This window comes from Poecilia reticulata, chromosome 1 (assembly GCF_904066995.2).
Source record: "Poecilia reticulata chromosome 1, P_reticulata-male-v2, whole genome shotgun sequence".
Lineage (NCBI taxonomy): Eukaryota > Metazoa > Chordata > Actinopteri > Cyprinodontiformes > Poeciliidae > Poecilia > Poecilia reticulata.
Genome location: NC_088830.1, coordinates 6,691,090 through 6,705,743, shown reverse-complemented (window position 1 = coordinate 6,705,743; position 14,654 = coordinate 6,691,090). Strand labels below are relative to the sequence as shown.

At 37.9% G+C, this 14,654-nt stretch overlaps 1 protein-coding gene across 5 annotated transcripts in view; it reads left to right on the top strand.

The window, feature by feature from the left end:
- Window positions 1–868: 868 nt before the first annotated feature.
- The window catches only part of cacna1ib (calcium voltage-gated channel subunit alpha1 Ib), a 203,490-nt gene continuing 189,704 nt past the window's right edge, over window positions 869–14,654 (top strand). For all 5 annotated transcript variants that reach the window (XM_008434689.3, XM_008434762.3, XM_008434828.3 and 2 more), the window contains exon 1: window positions 869–1,778. The gene's annotated coding sequence lies outside the window, so the exon portion shown is untranslated. The remainder of the gene's footprint in view (window positions 1,779–14,654) is intronic.

The following is a 14,654-nucleotide window of genomic DNA, read 5'->3' as shown; positions in this document are numbered from 1 at the left end:
AAACCCAACCTGCTTAAATTTGACTGGTAATTACTGTAATATTGCTAAACATATTTGTTGTATATGAATGATTTTGATGATGGCATTTGAGAAAATGCTAGATCTGTTGCTGGTTTCTGTATCGATGACTTTATTACGTTTTTGTGACTTGTATTTGTGTGTTTTCATGATGTAAAGCACTTTGAACTGCCTCGTTGCTGAAATGAGCTAAACATAAAAACTTCATTAGCTGTTAAAAATAACGCGTTTTTTTTTTTTTTTTTTAAGATACATTTTCCTAAAAAGCCCACTGTCCTTGGTGCTGATCCGAGGTTGGTTTTCTGTAGAGAAAATCCCCATCTTTGTGTTGGAAGTTTCCGTTTCCGTGCATTCCTCACTTGCGCGCGGCACGGGGCCGCGCGCGCACCTTCGCTCGCGCACGTATATATTGCTCTTTTCCGCGTCTCTCTCTGCGTTCACGGCTGCTGCCGTTTAAATATTCATTCGCTGCACCTCAAAGGCCCTTTTACTTCCCACCCCACCTGTATCAGACACACCAGCGCCTCTACACAGTGGCAGTAAATATCAGCAAACCGACATCACCGGTCACCTCATACGTCTAACATTTTAGCTCCGCGTGTGTTTGAGATCTTTTCACGCACGTGGACCTTTTTGCCAGTAAAACATCCGACAGGAGAGTGTAGTGAAATGGTTCAGACCGTCTTTCAGCTGGGATGAAATCACCCACAGAGCGCGTGCCTGCTTTGTACTGCGCAATCTTTAACGATTGCTGGTGAAGTCGGTGCGCTGGGATCCCACAATAAATAAATAAATAAATAAATAAATAAATAAATAAATAAATAAATAAATAAATAAATAATAGTCGCAACAGGCGGGCCAGCAAAGAGCTGCGTTCTGCGCTGGGTTTAAATGGAAATGTAGTTCCCTTCTCTCTCTTTTCTTATTTTATTATTATTGTTTTCGTGTCTACTGAGGAATTCCCCGACTTAGCAGAGGCGAGTCCCGCAGAGATGCTCGTTCAAAACCAAGTGACGGGCAAGAAAGCTGCGTTCCGCTCGCATCGCGGAGCACGAGGAGCGTTTGGATTGAAGTTGGTGATGGAGCATACGCCAAGAGGCACGCGATGAGGAGCCCTTTTCTGACATTTTGATTTTTTGTTATTTCCTTTTTCTTTCCTCCTTTTTTTTATTATTTTTTTTTAATTGTATTTTTGCAACGGCGCCGATCTGCCACCCCGAGACGCGTGTTTGAGCTCCCCAATCTCTGGGGGCGCAGCGCGTCAGCCAGCGCTGGCTGATGGAGATCCCTCTGTTCAACTTGGATACGCTTCTCTCCTTCGGTCTCATCACTTAAGTTTATAGCAATTGCGTGAACTGAAAGCGGATGGAGAAGGGAAGGAGGAAACGCGGTGACCAATGTTCACGGCTTCAAGGCGCGTCAGGGTCCAATTATTTACCCCTTCCTTCTTTCACGGTTATGCAACAAATTTCACCACCGAATGACTTAAAACGATGAGGAAATCAATCTTCGGGACTTTTTGAACCCTGAGGACCACTTCGGTTGTGATTGTGATTTTTTTTCTTCTTTTTTTTTTTTGGTTTCGAGAGCAAAGCGGTTGGAATATCGAACCTGTTCATGGGGGAGACGCAGGGCTCTGGAGTTACAGTGAATAATTTGGAAAGTGGCGCTTACGTTTGAGGATTACCAGGCGTTTAAAAATAAAAAATAAAAAATTATTCTCCTGCACAACACAGACGTCCAGGTTGATGTCTGAAAAGGTAAGAAAAACCAACGCGTCTGTCTGTCGTTTCCTGTTGCTTGTATTTAAATTGCAGTGGAACAAGAGTTTGGGTTTTAAAACACTACTGAAGTCAAATCCTGTCGATAATAGAAAAAAAAAAATCCTTTTCTGGTTCATATGAGTCTGTTGCCTGTACCTCAGAGGCCTTGTGAATTTTGGGGACATTACATCACTTTTTAACAACAGCGTGACATTTATTTATTTATTTACTTATTTATTTTATTATTTATTTATTTATAATTTTAGCTTAATGAACTGCTTCATTACAGATATTGAATTTGAGTTTGGACATTAAAACTCAAATCGAATAATAATAATAATCAATGTATCTAATTCATAGACCCGTGTTCCTCCTTTTTTTTCTTTGGGTATAAAGTACATGCAGTTCACGTTCACGTTTAGAGCCGGAGATCAAACAGAATGACAAATTATGTCACTACTTCAGCCTCAATTTTAAAATATACTTAAGTCTCGCCCAACAAGCGCAATTTGGGCTATTTTTGTTGTTGCCGATATTCCGGTTCAGACGGTTCGATGCCTAAATTATCTGAGAAACGAGCATCATTTAACTACGTATACGAATATATTCAATTCGGTTATCCTTCCTATGTGACGCAAAGCGGTTGTCAACTGGTTGTGCAGAAGGAAAATACCTGTTAGGACCTCTGTCTGGGTTAACTTATGGCAAAAAGAAAAAAAAAGTTACGCATCCAGGCAAAAGGGGGCGCTCTTTCGGCTGATATTATGTGTTTTGTTATCCAGAAAAAAAAAATCTCAGGTTTATGAAAGGTTAGAAATATGATCCCTCAGGTACAAGGCATTTCTATATCAGGAAATAAATAAGTATTTTAGGTTCAATATGTATTGAATATATTAGTCAATGTTCCATTTATTGTGGTTCGAAAGCATTTCTAAACAGGTGGGTTTTTAGTCTTGATTTCAGCTGTTCCGCAGTTTTCTGGGTGTTTTTATTTTTTTCCAGATTTGTGGTGTATAGAAGCTAAATGCTGCTTCTTAATGTTTGGTTCTGGTTCTGGAGATGAAAGACATTTCTTCTCTTTCAATTCTCGGGCACTTTTAGAAGCTGTTTAGGATGGAAGGAACTTCTACCTTTTCTTTGTGATAAGTAATGTCATATTCAAGTCACCTCTGTATGCCTTCAACCTCTGTTTGCAAGACAGAAGGTGTTTCAACCACCTGACAATATGTAAAATTGACGTTTCGGAGCTTTACATATTTTCTCATCAAAAGCATATCTGGACTGTTGCTTTAATTCTTTCATGCAAGTTTGAGAAATCCTTTAATCTCCCACGGCAACCATTCGGTTGTGCAAAACACCTGGGTGGGCCTAGCTCCGCCTTCAACAACAAAGCTCCTCCTCAGTGCTGCAGTTTCTAAGCTTCGGCCTCACAGAGCAGCGCTCCTCTACAACTCCCCACTCGGCTCCTACAGACTAGCCAGCAGCAATTTGCAAACACCTGGTGGAGCTGAACATCTGAGCTTATTATACAAGCTTCTTCTCAGTGTAACGCTGGTAAAAACATTAAGGGTTAATTGAGGAGTGATGCCGAATGACTTCCTGAAGGTGGAGCATTGGAAAGAGCAGGAGTTTCTTAAAGAGACAGAGGTCCAATTTGAAGGTGTTAAATTAAGAAATCGAGTTTCTTTTAAGTTATATTTCATATACGCAACATTTTTATAACAACTGAAGGTAACATAGCTACTTGATTCTGTTATAAAATGGCAACATGCTGCTGGAAAATACATGATACTCCCCCTTTAAAAATTTTAGCAAATTTCCTATCTTATTTCAGCATGTATTTTACTTGCATTTTAGTAATAGTTTAGACAAAGCTTAATAATTATTTGCTGGAAAGCCAAATGATTTCCTCATAGTTTATTTTTCCTAAAATTGCTCAACATATGCTCTCTCTGTGCCAATTTCATTTTTCTGGAGAACAGTAGGTAAAATCTTTTCTGCTTTATAAAACTAAACTAATATTTACTTTGACAGAGAGGCTAAGTCAATTCCCAGTTGGTTGCAGTTTTTTTTTTTTTTGGTTGTTGTTGCTGTGTCTGTCTTCTACAGTGAAGGAAAGGCTAGGTGTAAAACAGTATTTTGTGATTATTCAGTAAGTTTGCATGATACTGAGCATCACTGTCCGGTAGCTGAGATTCCCGGCAGCCGTTTTTGTCCAATATGTCTAAATCTTGACATGAACATGAATGCTGCAGCAGTTCACAGGATGAATCTCTGAGGCGATTGAGAATATACCACTGAGCAAAACCAGTGTGCAAAAACCAGGCAGTTTATTTTTTTTGAGTTTATGTCTGGGATAATTTCAAACCAGATCGCACCTCACCAAATGAGGTTACTCTGATTGCGCTTTTGCTGAAAGCACTTCTCTGGGTGTCGAGATAATTACCACAATCATCCAGACTTTCATTGTACAGGAAATCAGCAGCGTCTTGACTGATGAGGCGAGCGGTTCAGTTCCTCAATGTATAGCAACACAAGATCAAAACAACTATAATTGTACTTAGCTCTCGTGGGGATTATTTTGGTGTTGGGAGATTGTAATTCTGGCTGTACATTTGTTTTTATCTGGATGCTCATTATGAGATACGGATTCTGAGGGAGACGCAGGAAAACATCCACTCCTTTTTCCTGACTCTAAGAATGCACGATATATAAGATATCGGTATCGGCTGATGTTGGTAATTTAACATATCGGTATTCATCCAATAAGTAAAACTCTGCTGATGTTAACAATAGACGTTTATTTTCATTTTGTTGCTGCTTGAATTTCAGGAGGTCAGGGTGAAGGGGTCAGCCATGTGGAATTTGTGTAATCATGTGATGACTGAACAAGTGGTGTAGCAGAGGATTATCAGGGTGTTTAACTAAGCAGAAAAGTAAAGTAGCAGTGTGGTCACTGTTACACGGTGTTGAAAGTGTAGGGCAATATATATATATATATATATATATATATATATATATATATATATATATATAGAATCTCTGTCCGGTATAGAATATGTATATATATATTATATATAGAATATTGGTTATCAAATATAACAGCAGTATGAATATCAGATATCAATATCGGCTCAAATTTTCACATTGATCCATTCCAACTTAAAACAAGTTATAGAACTACTGGGTAATGTTACCAAACTCGTAACACTGCTAAACCAGAATGGCTATTGCTTTACCAATGCAATCCCAGTTGATTCTCATCTCCCTTCAGTTCTCCATCTGTGATTTCTCCCATGGAGCTTGATTTCTTAGGAGGAATTTCTTCTTGGCCAATCAGCGAACAATGATGTTGATTTTCTGCTCTGTTTCAGAATTGTTGTTGGACTTCGGTTGCAGTTTGGCAACAACAGTGGAAGAAGTAAACAAAAGACATTCAGTCCATCTTGGCCACACCTCCAAATATTGAGCAAAGTCAGTGTGTCTTACACATTGAGAAACATGTAAGACATTGTACTGCTGATTAACATTTTAACTTGTCACTACAGTATTGAATGATTGTTTCCTCCAAAGGAAGCTATGCTAATTTCCAGACCCTCTGTACAAAGTGAAGCATAGAACAAGGGGCTGCTTTTTACCAGGCTACTGTTAAACCTGATGGATAAAAATGTGGCCAAGAAATAAATGTCTTTGCATGTTTTTATGGTTGAACTCTGTAAGGCTCTGGTTAATATCTGTTTGTCAAGTGTTTTGCTGTTGCCTATCTATAGATTTAAATGAGGGAAATATGGATTAAAATGTGTCTCAAGTGCAGCTCTCACAGCAGTTAAACAGTGATTACAGCAATTATCATTCCAGAGAGGATAAAACTAAACGTGATATAAAAAAAAAAACTCTTGTGAAGAATCAAAAGTACTTAGCACTCTTACTTCTTCACATGCTTACTTTGACACCATCGTGCAGCAGGAACAACAAAGTCTCAAAAAATGCTGAGAATGGAGGAGCGCAGCAACGTACAGATGATAATAGGCTATGATATCGCTTTGCTGAAGGAGAATAAGCATTTGGGAAAGCAATAGAGAAACTGTGAGAATAGGAACAAACAATTCTTCAAGGTCAGGTCTCCTCACACACCAGCACACACCAACACAAACACACATTCTGTTGGAGAAGAATCCAATTCTCTGCAGAATGAACTTTGCCAAGGTGGTATCCAGAGGATGGTGGGGGTCTGAAGTCTCTGGCCATGACATAATCACATTCAGAGAGCGACCTCTGGTGTCCATCTCAACCATTTCTTGAAGGAAGTCAATCTTCCAGGCTTCGTTTTCAGTTTCTTTTTTCAGATTTAATGATAATAATAATGAAGTGATCCATGTGGCCTTGACAGCTGTTAATACTCTATCGATTTAGACGGACTTGGTGCTGCGGAGTTACCCTGCATCATGACAGTCCTGGATTCCGACTCCTGCTGCATGGAGTTTGCATATTCTTCTTTTGAATGCATGGAGTCCTTCCAGCTACTGCAGCTTTGCCCCAAATGTAGATTTAATTGGCTCCTGCAAACCGACCCAGAGGAGTGCATTGTTGTTTGTCCCTGTGGGTCTCTGGGTTGCCTTGTAATAAACTAGCAGATATTGTCTAGAGTCATTACATGCTAAAAATGTAGCATAAGTGTTTATGTCTGTAAGTTTTGACGGTTGTGGTCCGATGTAATAAAAATCCAGCATTCGGTTTCTGAGAAAATATTGCTTAAAGGTACTTGCAGTTTTATGCAAAACTGACGTTTTATAGGTTTGTGTCATGTGATCATTTTATTCCTTCATCAAAACCACACCTGGAGTGTTGCCTTGATTCTTTCATGCATGTTTGAAAAATATATCCTTAAATCTCCATGGCAACCATTCAGCTGTGCAAAACGCCTGGGGTGGACCTAGCTGGGTGGACCAATTGTTGTTGACTATTGTTTTCTTTTTGAGTAATTCCTCTTGATCAAGCCTTTTCTAGCATTCCACTCTACAAAATAAATAATAAAGTATATCTGATCCGTGCTGATATCGTATTGGGTCAACATTCGAACCCCTAACTGCAGTAACACACCTTCTCTCCTCTAAACTCTGTAAAGGGTTTTGCTTCACAAACGTTTCGAGACTTCTTTGCCGAACTTTTTCCTAAACTCAGTTAAAGTCAGGTTGTTTCTCTCTTAAGTTTTTTTCACATAAAGAAATACTGGAATAAACATACATTTGAATTCAGAAGCAGCTTTTTATTGCAAATTACATCAATAAGTCATCATTGCACAGACTTTGCACAGATTTACTTTACCTCGCTGTAGATGTACATTAAATATTCTCTCAAGTGGCCGCTGTCGTTAGAAGAGCTTTTGTTATGAAGGCCGTTCATGCTCTTGCTGTAGTTTGTCAGAACATATTTGATCGCTCTCCATATTAACGCCTGGAGCTCTGTCAGGTATTACGGGAGATGGAAATGTGCTTCGACTCTCTGGGCCACCGACACGCACATAAAGATTTTATGATGTTTAGATTTGGCGAGGTCAAGCTTGGCGCTTAACCCCATCATGGCGGTCATGAAACAACAACATTTCCTTTAGAGCGTGCGCTCTGGGCAATAAGCCGTAAAGTGGGATCAGGGAGCCGTGTTAACCTCCTGCGTCTTAAATTATTTATAAAGCGACCTCGCCGCATTTTTCCGGCCTGGTGGCTGGAGAGAGCTCGGTGGCAGTAACAGTTCACTGTGAGTTGAAGAAACCCTCCGGCTGTTTCTAAAAGTAAATTTGGGAAGATCTGGGTGTGAAGATAAAAGAGAATCATATTACTTTTTATACAGCGAAGGGCGGCGTGTCATTTTGCCTTTGATTGAGGGTCCTGCGATGAACATGCTCTTTGGGAGAACCTTGACAGATTTGTCATAGAGTCTGTCACGAAAGTGATGATTTACTTCATTAATTCCCTTTTTGAGCCAGTGAGTTATACTTTGTGTCTTTCTTTTTTTTTTTTTTGCATGTGTGTGTGTGTGTGTGTGTGTGTGTGTGTGTGTGTGTGTGTGTGTGTGTGTGTGTGTGTGTGTGTGTGTGTGTGTGTGAAATCTCCATCTGTTCCCGTCAGTGTCTTTTGACTCACAGCTCCAGTTTTCTCTCCGTAAAAGGGCCGCTTTGTTAAATAAATTAGCGGTTGCTGTGACAGATGCACCTTCAGTTTGAGTGCCAGCTACTTTTTTTTTATTTAATTAAATGTATTTTGTATTTTTTTTTTGGCCTTTCTCGCCTGGAGGTATTTGTAAATGCTTGAGAATTTATGAGGAATAATTGTCAGGCCTAATTAAAGACTGCCACGTTTTGCGAGTTGGCATTTCTACAAGTTGATGTTGACTTCTAAAACTGAACTCACACTTTTGAACGTATAAATATTTCCAAAAAAAAACAATTCAGTGAAATATGATGCACATAAACATGTTTTTATAACAGGTTTCGAAAAACACATGCAGCACCGTGACATTCCTTCTGTTCTTGGTTTTGATTTTAAGCAAATTTCAACAGATATTAATAACCTGGGTTAACAAAAATGTTCCCACATGATGATTTAGGGGTAAAAAATTATATTTTAAAATATTTTTTGTATTTACTCAGGTTACTTTTGACCAATATTTCTCCTACAATTCAAAACTTTTAAGTGTGACAAAGAACAAAAAAATAATCTTAAAGTGTATATTTTTGCTTATTTTTTTCTTCTTCATGACGTTCCAATTGCAAACAAACTCCTATGTATCATAAGTACTGCTAAAAAGGCCATGAAAAATAAAATTAAGCTTTTAGTTATTTACTGATTGGTGTAAAAAAAAAAAAGAAAAAAGAACAAATCCAGAAATATCTGTGCGTCAACAATTGTCCTATTACATAGCAATTGGAAATAAAAACTCCTTGAGAGTTTCTAGTTGTGATTATCTGAAACAACACAATTATTGCCGCAACAATGAAAGAAAAGAGAATATCTTCTTGCCTATTGGTCGACTGGAGTCACCTCAAAATGACAGTCATCATGGCACAGCTGAGTCAAAACACTGTTCATGCAACTGCTTCAACGGTGAATCAACCGTTTGGGAGCCTCGTCCAAACAGCTTGTCATTTACCCCGTCAACTCGTCAGACATGCCAGTCATGCCAGTAACACCCACAGACATACCTCCGTTTTATGATTAATAACCACTTGTTCATCATAGTCTTTCAAACCATCAAAGTAGCTCATGAAAAAAAAAAAAAACATTAACTTGTTACAGATTTGATGAGAAATATTGACACTGCTTGAAGGGGAGTGTCTCAGAAACTGAAAAGTGTGGCACAGCCAAACGGAGCCGTAAATCTATAATAAAGACAACAAACAAGCCGAGAAAAAGACAGGCGTTGGGAAATGAGGGGGTGTCTGCTGAACTTTAGGTTTTTTTCTAATTTATTTTTCTGATTTTATTGGATCACCTCATTTGCAAAGTCATTGGAGGACTAAAACCTAGCATGCAAAAATATTAAAATTGATGCTTTCTTGTTGAATTTGAAATGTCTGTAAATAATCACATTTCTGTCTGAACAGCTGCATTTTCTAAACTTCAGAGCTTCTGCCTCACAGAGCAGCTGTCCCCTCCACTCCCCCACTCAGTTCCTTCAGACTAGCCAGCAGGAATTAGCAAACACCTGGTGGAACTGAGTATAGACGAGCCATGTTGTGATGACTTCCTGAAGGCGGAGTTTCAGAGAGAGCAGAAGTTTCTTAAAGAGACAGAGGACCAATTTCATGGTGTTAAATCGGGAAGTAAGATTTCTTTCAAGTCATATTTGATATCTGTAGCATTTTTGTAACAACTAAAATTGACATAGTTTTTTGATTATTCTATTAAATGGCACATTGTACCTGGAAAACCAAAAATACTGGAGCATCTTGTTGTGGTCTAAGAAGTTTAGACTGCATTTCACCATTTCTGATTTATAATCGTTCATATTTAGTTGGACTTTGTTGGGGGTGAGAACTTGTGTTTGCTGGCATGGGGGAATAGTAGAGGGGGGTTGCCTTACCATACACCACACTTTGACAACATCACCAGGATTTGAGATAGAAAAAAAACCCTGAAATAGTTGTAATTCCTCTCTTTTCTGGTTGATAGGCTCTAGTTGTCAGTTGTTTACAATGTAAAAAACATATATTGTTGGTATTGCTTCTTGAAGTAAAATATATAAGTAGGAACACACAGTGAATATAGCTTCTCAGGTTTGATATTTTTAAATATATAATCTACATTTACTCAATCTTTCAGTAAAACGACAGATAAACTTGCACTGGTATCATATTTGGACACGGGGCTGAGGAGCAGGAAGCTGTTTTCTTTTTTTCTTTATAGACAGCCCCAGGCTGTTTTCACTGATATTGCACTTAAGCGACTTCCACGTCGGCTTCAGTCTCAGTTTAGTTGTTGCTTTTTAGATCAAGCATAACGGGTGATTCATGAGTCAATCAGATCATCTGATGGCTTGGAAGCAATAAATTGAAGGAACTTATAACTCACCACAAGCGTGATAACCAATTTTTAGAGACCTTGATGACAAACGCACACGCACGCACACACGCAAACACACACACACACACACACACACACACACACACACACACACACACACACACACACACACACACACACACGCGCGCGCACGCACACACACACACACACACACACACACACACACACACACACACACACACACACACACACACACACACACACACACACACAGTCCACTCATAAGGTGAGGCTATGATGCTGGTTTTATGGGTCAGCTTGGTGGCCCAGTAAAATCCTGCGCTGCTGCAGTCAACAAACCTAAGGGAAGAATACGTTCAGCATCAATTTTGGATGACAAATTGTGGGGGCTTTCTGGTGCACAATGGAGAACTCCGAGCACGACGACGAAGAGCGACTCTGGTCACAAACAGCCCTCAATCATTGCCAGACTCACTGGAATCAATATGTTCTCATAACTCAGGGCCCCTGACCCTGAGCACAGATTATTATTGGCCTCTGGAGACGTGGTACACACACACACACACGCAGACACACACACACACACACACACACACACACACACATATATATATATATATAGTGCGATGCAGGCATTCTTCCGCATGCAAAGCTATTTTCTGTACTATTTGTGAGCTATATAAAAAGCCTTTGGTATTATTTAAACAGATATTGTCTGAACAAATAATAATAATAAAAAACTATTCAACTTTTTTATGCCTGTGACATAATTTTGTGATTAAGCTCTTCATAAGCAGATGTGATTTAAAGTACTTAAAGAGAATCTCTACAGATGATCGTAGATAAAGATCAATATTTTAAAAAAATATCAATACCATGTTCTCTTCGATAAGATGATAACAACAGGGCTTTAGGCTGGTGATAAAAATATATGAGTGCAATCCAATTATCGAAATCAGTAATGTTCTGTTGTATGTTCATATGTGTTTGTGTTACTTTTAATAGAAATAAATATGCAAAAAAAATAAATTGAGAACGAAGTTGGTAATAAAGTAAAAACTCCAAATTGGGAGATTTATTACTCCCAATTTGGAGTAATAAATTACTCCATTTACTTTTACTTTTTATGTATTTACTGTACTCTAGTCGTACTTACAGTAAATACATAAAATGTGTCAATTAAAATTGGGGTGGAAAGTGTTGTAGCGGTTATACGGCTTATGGTAAAGCTGGAAAATCATGGTTATTTAGGCATAACCAAACAATAAAGTCAAAAAGTTTACAGTATGTATACTGACTAATTTTTACTCAGTATACATACTGAGTTGTAGTTAATTAATTGTAGTTAATTTAGTTAACTACAATTAACTAAATTAATTGTAGCTGTGCCAATTAATTTGTTGTTTTTACGTAAAACCATGACAAGCAAAGAAGCCAGCAATGGAGATGCCTTCTTTGCTTCCTTTATTGAACTGTAACATGATAAAGTCACAGTTGAATGACATTAAATACAAACTTTCTTTTTAACAATTTACCATGATTTTAAGAAGTTAATTATCAGTCAGTTTAGTAAAGTAATGAAGTGACCTTTTATTGTTTTACCTGGTAGCTTATGTACTGAAACACACAATTTGTCTCAGTTTGTATATAATAATCACAAACCCTGACTATTAAGTCTGTAATTAACCATTTTTGATTTGTTACTGTAACATACAACCAAAATTAAGATACCAAAATGTAGGTTTTATGCTATTATTAGTTTATAACCCTGATTTTACTCTACAGTTATCACCGTGTTATTGTCTCATTGACTACCACATATCTGCATAAAAGGTTTGATAAACACATGATTCTGTACAAGATCATGTGTTTGCAAGTATCTGCACAAAATACTTACCCAAATATTTGTGAGGTCCAGAGATTATTATCTGTATCATTAGTGAGCTGTAACAGGTGGTGACATGAAAAAAAGAAAAAAAAAAGCTTTGCGAAGGTAAAAACAAAATTTTATTTTCAACACCTGTTTTAGAAATATTCATATCCCAGGTGGTTAACCTTTTTTTTTTTTTTTTTTTTTTTTAAACCCACAAATGGTAATCCAGCAGTGTGTGTTGTGTTTGTTAACAGGTCAGGTGGCACGCAGGACGGGAAATTAGTATATTCCACAGAAATTGGGATCAAAAATGACTTTTATGCAAATGTGATTAAAGAAGGAAAGCTCTGACATTTATGCTCCAAAACCAAAGGAGTAATCACTTACAAAATTGAATATTTGTCTCTGATTTGATCCTTAATCACCTGCATTGATTGGAGCCATTAATGTGTGTATGTGTACGTGTGTGCGTGTGTGTACGCATGTGTGTGTGTCTGTGTGTGTAGGTCTCTTGAGGGCTCCTGCAAGCTAATTGATTGAAAACACCAAAGCAATGAGATTGTTAGCCACAGGATGCAGCTAGCAGAAGCATCTATTTTTCTCAGTCTCCGTCTATCTTTTAAATCAGATCCAGTTGTTTGCTGTTATTTATTTATTATACCACCTTATTATTATTATTATTATTATTATTATTATTATTTTTTTTTTTACCATTATCCATTTTAAAATACAGTTTGGAATGAAGTCTCCCCCCCTTCTACACAGGGTTGCTTTTTTGGGAAAGTAGAACACTGGGGGGATGGGGGCACATCAATTCATACTTCATCAATAGGTATAAAAGTTAGATATTTTTTTGCCATCTTTAAACGGTCAAAGGCTAACAAAAATGTCATGCACATAAAAACAGGAAGTATAATTCCCATAATGCAGACATACGCCTATGGATAAAGGCTACAGTTATACAGTTTTCACGGAAATCGGCCGATTATGATCGGTGGCCGATCGATCCATACACCTCTAATATATGTATATATATATATACGTATATTAAGACACATCTAGAGTTTTCTCTTTGCTGCATTGATAAACAGATATAAATTGAAATAATTTCATTAGAAAACATTGGTGCCTACAGCTGCTGCTTGGGTAATAATGCTGAAATGACCCAGGAGATACATTAACATTTTCTTTGCCAACGCTTGTTTCAGTGTGGTGTATGAAAATAAAAAATGCCAGAGATCATCTTTGAAGTTTGACGCTTCCCCCTGTGATGCAATGCAGTGAGAAGGCAGTGCAACACAGAGGTCTTGTGTGGCAACAAAATCGCTGTATGTAAGACACATGTAAATGTGGATTATTATCAAGATACAAAGTTGTTATTAAATCCACGTGAATGCATTCGTGTTCTACACATAGAGTCTATACGTTTCCTCTGGTACCCGTATAGACTCACATCCCCTTTTTGCCAATTACTGCTCTCAATTTAGAAGCAGCAAACCAGGTTTCTGAGAATCATTAGGCCAGACTTTGAAGTGATCATCCTTCCTCCTGTACACTCAGACTTACCGAGAGCCCGTTGATGGTCTCTGCTTCGTGAAACCAGCAACTTTACGTCAATGCAGGTAAAGAAAACCGGAAACTTTCTAGTACAAATGATCCTTTCGGGATGAAAGACGAGGATCTGGAGGTTCCTGTTGGGCGGGGCCTCGTCGGGTCAAAGTGTAACGCTCCTGCAGACTAGCACCTGCAAGACATGATGTCATGGTTCAATGTTAAGTGAACTGTGGGTGGAATCATAAAATGCTCATTTTCTAATCACTTTTTGGAAGTCTGTAATCTTTTAGATCAGAAATGTGATCAGTATTTGAAAAAAAAAATAATTTTTTTCACCTTAAATGATATAAACATCCTGGACAAAACAACTAAGAAATAAGCTAATCTGTAAAAACAACATATTAGCTCAGTTAGCCTGTTTGCATGTGTGCATGATCCTCATTTAAAGTTTTTTTTTAAAAGCAACTTTTGATTCAATTTCAGCCGTCACTCTCTCTAATTCCTAACTTGTAATCAGTTCAACTTTTGTGGGATTTTCTTTTGAAACTGGTTTGTTTGGATGCTTTGGCTAAAGTTACCGAATAATTCATAATTTAGTGGCATTACATACAGCGCATATTGAAGACATTATTAAATAATTGGAGGAAATATGTGACCATTGCAAATGCTAGGTGTTTTTTTTTTTTTTTTTTTGTAATTTGTGAAGATGCATCAGAAACGCTGTCAAGAGGGCGACAGCAACACAGAAAGAGTGTCAGGAATTTCTTCCAAGTTCTAGTTGCATTCCATTTCTTGTTGACTCAATATATCTGGAGTAGAAACATTAGGGTTTTATGACAGTAGCCTTTTCTTTGAATGAATCTCACCTCAGTGTTGTGTGGAGATGTGTTACCATCAGGTGAAACC